General features: G+C 32.0%; 1 pseudogene; it reads left to right on the forward strand.

Annotated features, from left to right (window-relative positions):
- Positions 1-9,932: 9,932 nt before the first annotated feature.
- LOC115970557 overlaps positions 9,933-11,665 on the forward strand; it is a 49,656-nt pseudogene continuing 47,923 nt past the window's right edge.

The following is an 11,665-nucleotide window of genomic DNA, read 5'->3' on the forward strand; positions in this document are numbered from 1 at the left end:
ATTGTCAGCTTAATCTTATATATATATATATATATATATATATAACTTTTAAAAGTTCGACCTGTTTTAAGTACAATTGTACTTATATTGAATTTATTTATTTAACAAAATAAACCAATAAAAAGAAGTAATCCCAAGCAGACTAGTAATTAATGATTTCCGGAGAATTCATTATTACTTCTCCTTGTACTTTTGTTGAAATTAAAAGATCAACGTACTGTAATAAAAACTTTTAAAAGAACACAATTTCTTTGATGTTTCGTTAGACAAAATTATTCACTTTCCTCTTATATAAATGTGGATCCCACAAATGAGAATCATATTTATGGGGAGAAAAGTGTAGAACATTGAGTTTAAATTAATAGTTTCTCATCCACAAGATTTTACTTGTTTAAAAAATAATTTAATTGTTACATGTGGGGGAGGAGAATTTGAACTATGATTCTCATCATAAAGAGAACCAATCAACTCCACTAAGTTACAACGCTCTATGCTAAGACTGAAAAGTTTAAACCCCTTATCACAAGAATTTGATAATTTTATTAAATTTTATATATTTGTGAATGCATACGATTTCATTAACCCCTTCTAAATGAAATTCTGCATTTTACTCAATGTGAACAATATATAGCAAATAACAATTAAAATGGCATGAATACAAAATGTTGTGAAAGCCCTAACAATAAGTTTTGGGTTATGAATGGATTGGATGCTTAAATATCTTTTACCTATTTATTACTCATTTAAAAAAATAGTTATGATTCAAACCCAACTCACCTCAATCCAATTATATAAGGTAAAATCCACTCTATTTATCTAATTGTGTATGTGTGTGTGTATATACATAGAAGGGGCAAAGCTACATTGCGCCTTGGCCCCCCCAAATTTGTTTTTTTTCTCCTACAACTATACAAGTAATAGGACCCAAAAAATTTGAACCAGCCCCCCAATTATTTCTAAGATTTCTATTCAGTCCAATGGATTTCTAGTTGGCCTCCTCAATTGTCTAAAACTTTATTACTGGTCCATCCCAATTATTCTTAAGATTTATGGTTAGTCCAAAGGATAATGACTAAGTATTGATCTTCTCAATTGTCCAAAAAATTTATAATTAATCCAATGGATAATAATTCACGCTCTAGCTTCATTGACAACCCATTTTCCAACATAATTTCAAATTTTCTTTTCATTTTTAGGTACCTACGAAGCTTTGTTGCACTTGTTGCTAGTGCCAGCCCATTGTCCCCATTTTCTATTTTCTCAACACAAAAACTCTTATCTCAACCAAAACTATTAATCCATTTTTTGTCTAGGTGCAACATCATCTTCTTCACTCTTTGAAGAAGTGAATATGCAAGTGTATTTGCTTCTCTCTCTCTCTCTCTCTCTCATCATTATTCTTTTACCATTAGTATTATTTTTTTGTTCTTTCTTTTGCCTGCGTGTGTGTGTTTGTGTGTGCGTGTGTGTGTGTTGATATACGTATGGGTATTTAAAGATTTTGTTGTTCACTTTTTTGTATTGCTATCTTTATTCCATGAAAGATTGTCGGGCATAAATTTGATGCGAAATGTTCTTTTATTGATTTTTTTTTTGGTATTTATCTATAATAAACTATATAATTTGGTATGTTCATTAATATTTAAGAATATGATAATATATCAAAGTTAATGATTTTGTATTCAATATGAACTATGGTTATTGTATCAATACTACTATTTGGCCCCCTCAAGTAAAATTTCCTAGCTACGCCCTATATATATATGGGTAAAATATTTACATAAAAAAGTATATCTCAAATATTTAAAATGAAAAAATACCGCAAAACATTCAAAACGACAAAAATACTCTTAAAGAGATTTAAAATTACTATAATACCTCTAAACCTTAAAAATGAGGGGAAAAATCATATAGTCTAAAAAAATGAAAAGAAAAAAAATGCATTTAAATGCATCCAAATGCCACGTACTTTCCACCTCAAAAAAAAAATGCCACGTACTTTGACTAAAGAAAAATTTCAGAAAAAAAGTTATTATATATTAAAAAAATATCTACTAAATGTCTAAAAGTCCCAAGTTGGATCATAGCATAATTTTGTAATTCAACTAATATTTATTGGTATTTCTAATAAAGATATACATTATTCAAATCTTCCTCACCCAATTATCTACTTAAAATCAAAAAATCAAAAAAAAAAAAAAATCAAAAGAAACACAATTACAACCCATTTACTACTTATCATAAATTAGTATAATTGGGTCTGTAGACTCTGTACCCATTTTGACCACTTCGTCCGAAACATTGAAACCATTTTGAACGGTAACTCACTTTGTCTGAAACATTGAAACCATTCTCTTCCTATTTTCGGATTGGTTTCCGACGACTCCAGGTGTAGCCCACCTTCGCCGACACCAATAGAACCCCAGTCAAAGATAATATACTCAACTAGAGCCGGCCCAAGCGTTTCAAAGGCCTTAGGCGAAATTTTCAAATGGGACTTTTATGTTATCAATTAAAGAATATTCAACTAGCATTTTATATAATAATTTTTTTTTAACTCCATTCTTTTTACTCTTCAATATGATTCTCTTTTTTTTTTTTTTTTTTTTTTTGTTGAGAAAATGCTAAAGTTATAACAAATTTTACTACAAACTGGTGTTATAATGAATGTGATCAGTGACATGAGGCTTACAAAAATACTAGATATATTATAAAATTTACAACATGAGAATTATAAAGATATATCACCAATTGTAAATATTCATTCAAAAATGCATTCAATAGTTTGTTGAAATCTACCTATCATATTCATTGTCACATCAAATTATAAAAGTTATGAAGACCACCACGCACCCTTGGTACAGTGATCACTTCACAAGTATAAGTTCTTGTGGGGTGAGGGGAGTAATGACCGAGATTTAAGTCTCTAAAAGAAAGTTTTGCACATATATATATATATATATATATACACTTAGATTAGGTTAGAGTATAATTTTTATCTTGTATAAAAATAATTAAATAAATAAAAGTTATGTAATAAAATTTATAGTATTTTTAATATTTTTCTATTTGAATTACTTGTAATTAGTAACACGTCCATTTGTAAGAGCTATTTATTTAAATTTGTCTTATCTCTATTTCTAGCATTACTTAATTCTTTGAACCTTCTTAATAGTGAAAAAAAAAATTAAAAATGTTTTAATATCTCCCAAAAATATTTATATATAAAAAAATAAATAAATAAAAATTGCCCCCCAATTTGGGGCCTTCTATAGTAAGGGGCCTTAGGCAATAGCCTAATCGGCCTAAGCCTAGGGTCGGCCCTGTCCTCAACCTCTCTCTCTGTCTGTGTTTAACTTTTTGCTCCAAAAGTGTTTGTGAGAAAAATGTCACAGTAGATGTACTTGGATTACCCGTGTCAACCTAATATTATGATTACTATATGAGCTCTGTGATTTTCCTTTCCAGAATGTTGAAAATATCAATTTCATTGTTTGGGTAGTTAGCTACTAGAAACCTGGCCTTTGCCCAGGAAATGTTGGATGAACTGCAAAAGCTAGATTTGGCAAATTATAATGATTTATGCATCTCAATCTCAATTTACATCTGGTTATCTGTGTTCTTATTACTAAATGTCAAAGAGTCTTAGAGTTCGTGTTACTATTTTGCAGAATGTGGAATTACTGTTAAAAGCCTTTGAATTTACGTCCAGTCCAGTCAAAGACGATAATTGACAAGTTTGCTGCTGTGGGAATACTCCAGGTAATATTCATTCTTCTATACATTCCATCAAAAAATCAAATTGTTCACTGTGCTTTACATATTTAACCATCAATGTAAAATGCAATGGACTCCAATTGTTATATTAAGAACAATGGACTCATCCATGCGCTATCAGACAACAAACTGGTAGGATTAGAGATCTAGATATTAATGTCTATTTAAATTGTAATACATTCAAGATTTACCCTGGTAGGATTAGAGATTTACATATTAAAAAATGTATAAATTGTAAGAGGTGACTAAAATGTACCAAGTTTGATTACTGAAACTAAAAAAGACAAAATAACGCTGGCAGTAAGAAGGCAGGCCATAGTAATTATTATTATTATTATTTGGGGGTATCTTGCTTATAGAACTTTCAACATTCTGAAAATTTAAAGATCTTTTGAAGTCTTAAATAGACTAAATCTGAGAATAGTAATGGAATATTTGAACAGTTAGTTTGAAGGTATTTTCAGAGCAGTTATTCTGAATTCAGAGCTGTCTCATATGCTGGCATTTTGGGCAGGGATACCTGGATTATGTTAACAGGAAGATGAACTCGGAAGCAGCAGAGTAAGATGTCTCTAAATGGATGTAAGTTGCTTGTTATTCATGTACATAACAGGACTGTTTAATGAATGTTGTACTCACAAGTCACAACATAGATGTACCTCTGTTTTTGAGTTTCACAATTTCCTTAGCTTTTGCTTTGTAATTTTTTGAACTGTTTGTGTTCATCATCATGAACATGAAGTGTTCTCATTTTTTAATAGATCTATTCTACTTAAAAAAAAATAGAGAAAAAAGTCACAAGTCACAACATAGTTGTTGAAGCAATATTATGTGACAATTTAGTTCATTGTCATGTTTCACTTGAGTTGCCCTGAAATCATGGTCGTACAGGAATAAAAAATTGCAATTTTTTTTAAAAACTGCCAATTCATTAAAATCACGTCTTTGACAATCCGATGAATTACTATAGCTCTCTAGCAAGGCAGGCATTGTTGGGCAAAAAAAGGTGGAGCTGTGGATGCATGGAGCATTTATTGAAGACAGCAGACAGCTACAAACCAAGTGGATTATTTAAATCTTTACATGCTCAATAATTTGTTGTAAAATTTGTTATTGAATGTGATGGGAACTTTATGAATGTAATTTCATTTTCTTTTAAAAATTCTATGAGAAAAAAGAAAATTGGGTTTTCTTTTATTTTATTTTTTATATTTATCCTTGAGTATTTTATTATCTTTTTTGAATCAAGGTTGAATTCCTAACTTTGTTATTAAATCTTCAATTTTGTAGTCATCCTAACAAATTGCTATCAAATAAAGTCTCATCTATCTATATATAATCTATCAAATAAAGTCTCTCATCTATCTATATAATCTTTATAGTAATAATATATAAAAGTTGGAGAGTATCATTTATTTTTGCTACATTTCTGTTGAACTACATAATACAATAATGCATTATGTCTTTAATCTTTATACATTCTCAAAACTAATTGTAACTTACCAATCATGATAAAATAATCACTCTTTACTACCAATACTTTATACATTTTTTAACTTTTTTCTTATTATAGAAAATATACTTTCTTTAACCTAAATGTTAATTATAATTAAAAAAAAAAAAGGCAAATTATAACTTATTCACTTGTGATTTGGCTGAAATTTAAGTTGTCTACGTGATTTGAAATTTAACATTTTACGTATCTAAAATTAGTTCAGTTAGAGTTTTGTTCCTCACCTCTAAAATTAGTTCAGTTAGAGTTTTGTTCCTCACCTCTGTTAAAAATAGGGCCAAATATATAGTTTTGCTCTACTTTTATGTCTCTCTCCTCAGAAACACAAAAAAAACATAAAAACACAAGATAAACTAAGATCAAAAAGATGTTGATAAAGAAAAACGAAGAAGCTTCCTTTGCCTAAACTAAAGTCATCATCCAACTCAACTAATTATGGACTACCATTCTTCAATTCAGTCCACAAACAAACTTCCTCCACGCATATCAAAAGCTATTGAATCGTGATGGTCTATGTATCAAAAGCTATATATGGGTAAGAAATCCTTATTAAGATGAGAATGATGGGTTTGGCTTTCTTATGAACAACAAGTTACTGGGTTTTTGCAAATCTGGTTGTAAGTTGTGTGTTGATGGTGCTTGGGTCTAAGGTTGAGCCTCTTCCTTCAGGACTTGAAAGTTGTTACATTCGAGATGGTCAAGGAAGAACACCAGAAAGCAATTGCTGCTTTTAACTTTCTTTCTTTTTTGGTCTTCTTTTAACTTTCTTTCATGACCTTGAAATTGGAGGAAGCTCATCAGATGCAAATTTGCTAAAAGAGAGGAGCCTCGTGAGGCTGGATGTCAACAACCTTGGTTGACACCCTTTAATTCATGTAACTGTACACTACTACCCTTTGTATAATGTATATTCCTCTTGTACTCAAGTCTGGCATTTTGTTTTTCTTTAGCCTGACCTCGTCTTGTCATTTTTAGGATTTTTGTGGATTACATGCTATGGCTTCATTGGTTGCTTAGAAATTGATGAAGCAATTTGTTTCTTTTATGGTATTTGTTTGAATTGGTGCATTTGAAGCAATGAATGTAAAAGCAAGTTTGAAATGCTAAGACGAATAAAAAATTTATTTTTACCAACCGGCTTTTGATCTTATGCTCTTTTGTATTTTTATATTTTTTGTTTATTTTTACCAACCGGCTTTTGATCTCATGCCCTTTTGTATTTTTATATTTTTTGTGTTTTTGGAGGAGAGAGACATAAAAGTGGAACATATTTAGCCATATTTTTAAAGGAGGTGGGTAACGGAACTCTAACTGAGCTAACCTCAAGGAGGTAAAGTATCAAATTTCAAACCACAGGTAGATAATTTAAATTTCGGCCAAACTATAGGTGGTTAAGTTGTAATTTGCCCAAAAAAAAAGAAGAAAAAGAAACATGTAATAAGAACACCTTGGGCAAAGTCACCATTTATTTATTTTTAGTTTATATTCTCCTGGAAAAAAAATATATTATTCCACCACTGTATTCATAATTGTATGCTATTGCAATATTCAAGATTAGATAGAAATGTCTAGTTTCACTCCTACATAGAAAACCACATGCCATTTTCATCAATTTTAAGAGCACCTGCATCAGATGTGCTAAATGTGCCAAATGCCAAATTTTTGGCACATTTGGTACACCAAACACAAAAACGAAGCTTTATCAGATGTTCCAAATGCCAAACATTATGGCACATATGAACAGTACCGTTGTAAATTTGCAACGGTACGGACGAAAATGGTATAAGTTATATTAATTTTTTATTCTCTTTTCTCTCTCCTCTCTCTTCACTTTATTCTTTTCTCTTCTCTCTTTCTCTTTCTCTCCACCTCTCCATCTCTGTCTGTGTCTCCTCTTTCTCTTTCTTTCTGACTCTCCCTCTCTTTCTTTGATTGTTGATCTTTCTTTGTGGGCCGAGTTGATTTTGTGGGTGGTGGTGGATCGTCCTTGTTCGTGATTTCATGGGTCTAGGTTGATTTCATGGTTCGGTTGTTCGACAAGTGTGAGTCTGGGTTGATTTCGTGGGTTTGGGTGATGGTGGTTCGGCAAGTGTGATATGATTTTGGTGGGTTTTGTGGTTTGATTTCAGTGGGGTGATTTGATTTTGTGATTTGGTGGGTTCGTGGGTCTCTGACCGGCATGGGTCATCGGCTAGGAGATCTGTTGGTCATTGGCGTGGGCATCATGGTGGTTGTTTGCTAGATTTCGTGTGTCTGGGTTATGTGAAATGTGATTTATGGCTTGGTCGGTGGTTGATCTGTGGGGGTGGCCGGTGGTTGTGGTTGTGTAGTGTTTGTTTGAGTTTTTTTTTTTTTGATAGCAGTGGCTGACATTGGTGGTGGTGGTGGTTGATTTGTGGGGGTGGCCAGTGGTTGTGGCTGTGTAGTGTTTGTTTGAGTTTTTTTTTTTTTTTTTTTTGGTAGCAGTGGCTGATATTGGTGGTGGTAGTTGATCTATGGGGATGGCCGGTGATTGTGGGCTGTGGCGGTTGATCTGCGGGTGTGGGTTGTTGTTGTTGATGGTAATGATAGGGAGGAGATAGTATATTATTTTAATGTGTAGTAAATATTATTTTAATGTATAGAATTGAATGATAAAACATCTGATAAATGGGATGTTGTAAAATGATGTGGTAAAATAATAAAGTAGGTATTTGGTATGGCAAAATGGCATAAATTTTAACACAGCTGCTGTGGATGCTCTAAGAGATATAATTAAAATAAAAATAAAAATCCAATTCAATCCATTTTGGGTGAGTATAAACTATAAATTAAAAATAAATAAAGTTTTTATCTTTATTATCTCTATACCTTAAAGTTAATGAAAATGACATATTAAGCTTTAAATTGGACCCTTCAACCTTGCCTTGAATAATAAATTTGAAACTTAAAAATTTTTAATTCTTCCAAAAGAAATTAGGAAAATGAAATATATAATAACAATAGTTAGAAGAATATGGACCATTTCAAAAAGAATAATATCAATAAAAAAAATACTAAAAATAATAAAATTATATATTTGTAAAAATAGAGAGAGAAATTACTTTTATAAATTGTTTATTTTTAAGGAAAACTAGTTATCTATAATAAAATTTAGAGAAAAAAATTCTACATTATATCATATCTCAAAATAATTATATATTTGAGTTGAAGGATAGTATTTATTGTTGTTATGTTTTTATTGAGCTATAGCAATTTAGTCTAATATTTTGGTCTACTTTAGCCTGTTTTAGTGCACCTACTTAAGAATGAGAAAAGATAAACTTGGATTAAGATTACCTATTCTAATATAAATTTATTAACAAATATACACCTCAAACTCGTATAGATGCTATTATTAAATGCTGATTCAAATTCTTCAAGCCATCATTACCAAACATGGTGATATAACTGGAGATTATGGGTTGAAGTCTTACTTGAAGTCATTTAATCTGCTTGATCTACAGTTGTCCAAAGCTCCAGAACACCAAATTCACTAATCATAAATACCAGCAGATAAGTTATATTGTGAAAGAGGCCGAGGCTAAGAAAAAATTGAAGTTGAACTTGAAGCGGCCTGATGAAAGTTTTGAGGCCAGAGGACTCAAAATTTGCAAAGACAGATTATGCAACAAATAAACTCTATTAACAATGCTCTAGAATTCCAGTGAGATTGTGACAAGTTTTTGTCAACTTGCACATGGTTAAAAAAAAAAAAAAAAAGATTTTACAGTTAGAGAGGCCGATGGGTTTTCTTACATGCTATAAAATTAATTTTATAATGTATTACAAAATAGAACTAGACAAATAGTTATGATAATTATAATAGCTTAAATATATGATATAGAGAGATTGAACCAATTAGATTTGTTGACACCTTCAAATCAAAAGATAGTTGTGTTCTACATTATGTGTGTCACATACTCCAATCACTTTTTTTTATATACAAAAAAATCTAGTGGTATAAATTTTATCACAACTTTTTTTAACAATTAGTGTAGTCACTTATTCTAATTAATGTATAATAATAGTGATATCTGTAATAAGTACATGTAAAAGTAATGTTACTCCAATTATAACTTTAACTAATCATCCCGTGCTTATTATAGTTAGTTCACATCCATTATATTGTGTAGCACACAAACCCCTACTTGAGAGAAGCCAATTGTAACTACTATCTTTATACATGAAAGTTTAAAATGTTACGAGTTTTGTATCCCAGTAATGACACAAATGCTCACTTGTTCTGTCATTTTGGCCGCTACACAATTGTAGCTATCTAACTTTTTCAAATTGGGGTGAGGAAGCAAAACCAATACCTATTAATAGCTTCTTTTTTGTCCTACACTCCTCAGCATCCACTTTAAAACCACCTAAACAAAGCTAATACACATTACTAACCACTCCACCTATATATATCCCCCTCCATTCCAATTATTTGCAAACCACTACTACCTACCTTTTTTCCTGTCTGAGTTTGAGTTAGTACACGCACATGAATATGGCTTTGAAAGGCATCAACATTGCCATCCTTTGGCACTTTGCTTTGGTTCTTGTCATTGTTATACTCTCCACTCCTAATGTTAGTCTTGCTAAGAAAACAAAGATCACTGGCTTAAAAATGAATGCGATTGATAATTGCTAGAGATGGAACCTTGACTGGCGAAGGAACAGACACCAACTTGCCACATGCTCAGTGGATTATGCTGGGAAGATGACCAACAACATTGGAAGGGGCCTCACACAATAAGTAGTCATTGATCCTAGTGACAACCCAATAAATCCCAAACCGGGGACCTTAAGATATGGAACAACCATGATCAAAGGGTAAAAAATGGATCACATTCCAAAGAAGCATGCACATTAGACTTGAGAAACCACTTCTCATTAGTAGTTTCACAACCATTGATGGTCGGGGTGCTAATGTTCACATTGCTGGTAATGCATGTTTGATGATTTATAAGGTATTTAATTCACACGTCAATTTTGTTTTGTTCAAATTTTCACAATTGCATAGGTGACATGTTATAATTTTTGATTAACACGCAATAAAAGCAATATCATTGATGATTTCACATAAAAATGACGTAGTAATTGTGATGGTTTTTTCCCCAACATTGTTCGTACAATTAGAATTTTTTTAAGCTAATGAAAAAGTAACAGTAGTGTTGCTTGAACTATTGGGAATGCACATTTGATTTTTTTACTAAAGAAAAAAAAAGTTTCACTTGAGCTGTTGGATATGCATAATTGCATATACACATCCAAATTCTATGACATTTGAGTGAAGTTTTTGGTTTATCATGCACTTTTGTTAGAACCTCACTCTCCCTTTCATGTCTATGTTTATTTTTAAAATATAAATAAATAAATTCCATGACATATATAGCTAAAATGAGAACCGATTATCATTTGAGGAGCTGCTAGCTAAAAGAAAAACTTGTCCAAAAATAAGATTACCTGAAACTAGTTTGATCTAGCATGACTAGAAAGTGTACAGCCTAAAAACAATGACGCGTAGAACATTGAAAAAAAGAAAATCAAATTTCCATCCTCAAATGGAAGAAACCCATAATGGAAAATAAAATTGTAGGGACTAGGGAGGAAGATTTTTTGAGATTGTTGGAAATAGAACGTTGGCTTGCATTGCGCGTTGTTAGAAGAAAAGTAAGAAAATTAAGCTGACATTATTATTGTTTTTGTCTTCATTTCAACTACGTAGTCTTTACTTTTTAGAGCATTCACAGCAGTGGAGCTAAATTTTTAGCAATTTAACTCCACCAAAAGTTACTTTATCTATTTTACCTACACACATACTACAGCAGTTGATCTATTTTAGCTTTCAACACAATAAAATAATATTTCTACTACAATAAAATAATAATATTTCTACTCTAATAAAATAATATAACACCACCACCACACAACACAAACATCCTCCACCACCACCACACAGCACAAACATCCTCCTCCACCACCACCACCAGTCCACAGCAGAGAAAAAAAAAACCCAAATCAAGGCTCAACCCAAAAAAAAAAAAAAACCCAAATCAAGGTTTCGCTCTCCACCGCCACTCCAAGGATCGGCTGAGACATCGGGGCAATTCCGATGTCGGGGAGTGGATTCTCTTCACCAGTCCGACACCGTTTAGTCGATTTGTGTTCCTGCGGTGCCCTTCAGTGTCGTTCGCTGGAGGCGAGGACGTGAACGAGAGGCTGGTGAAGGAGGACAGGCATTTCGTGAGGTTGAACAAAGGAAGAATGGTGGTAAGGAGCGACGGCGATGGCGTGGGCTGGAGCTGGGACGGCGATGGTGATGAGTGCTTGATGGAGTGAGAGAGATGAGTGAGGGAGATG

Source organism: Quercus lobata, chromosome 12 (genome assembly GCF_001633185.2).
Source record: "Quercus lobata isolate SW786 chromosome 12, ValleyOak3.0 Primary Assembly, whole genome shotgun sequence".
NCBI lineage: Eukaryota > Viridiplantae > Streptophyta > Magnoliopsida > Fagales > Fagaceae > Quercus > Quercus lobata.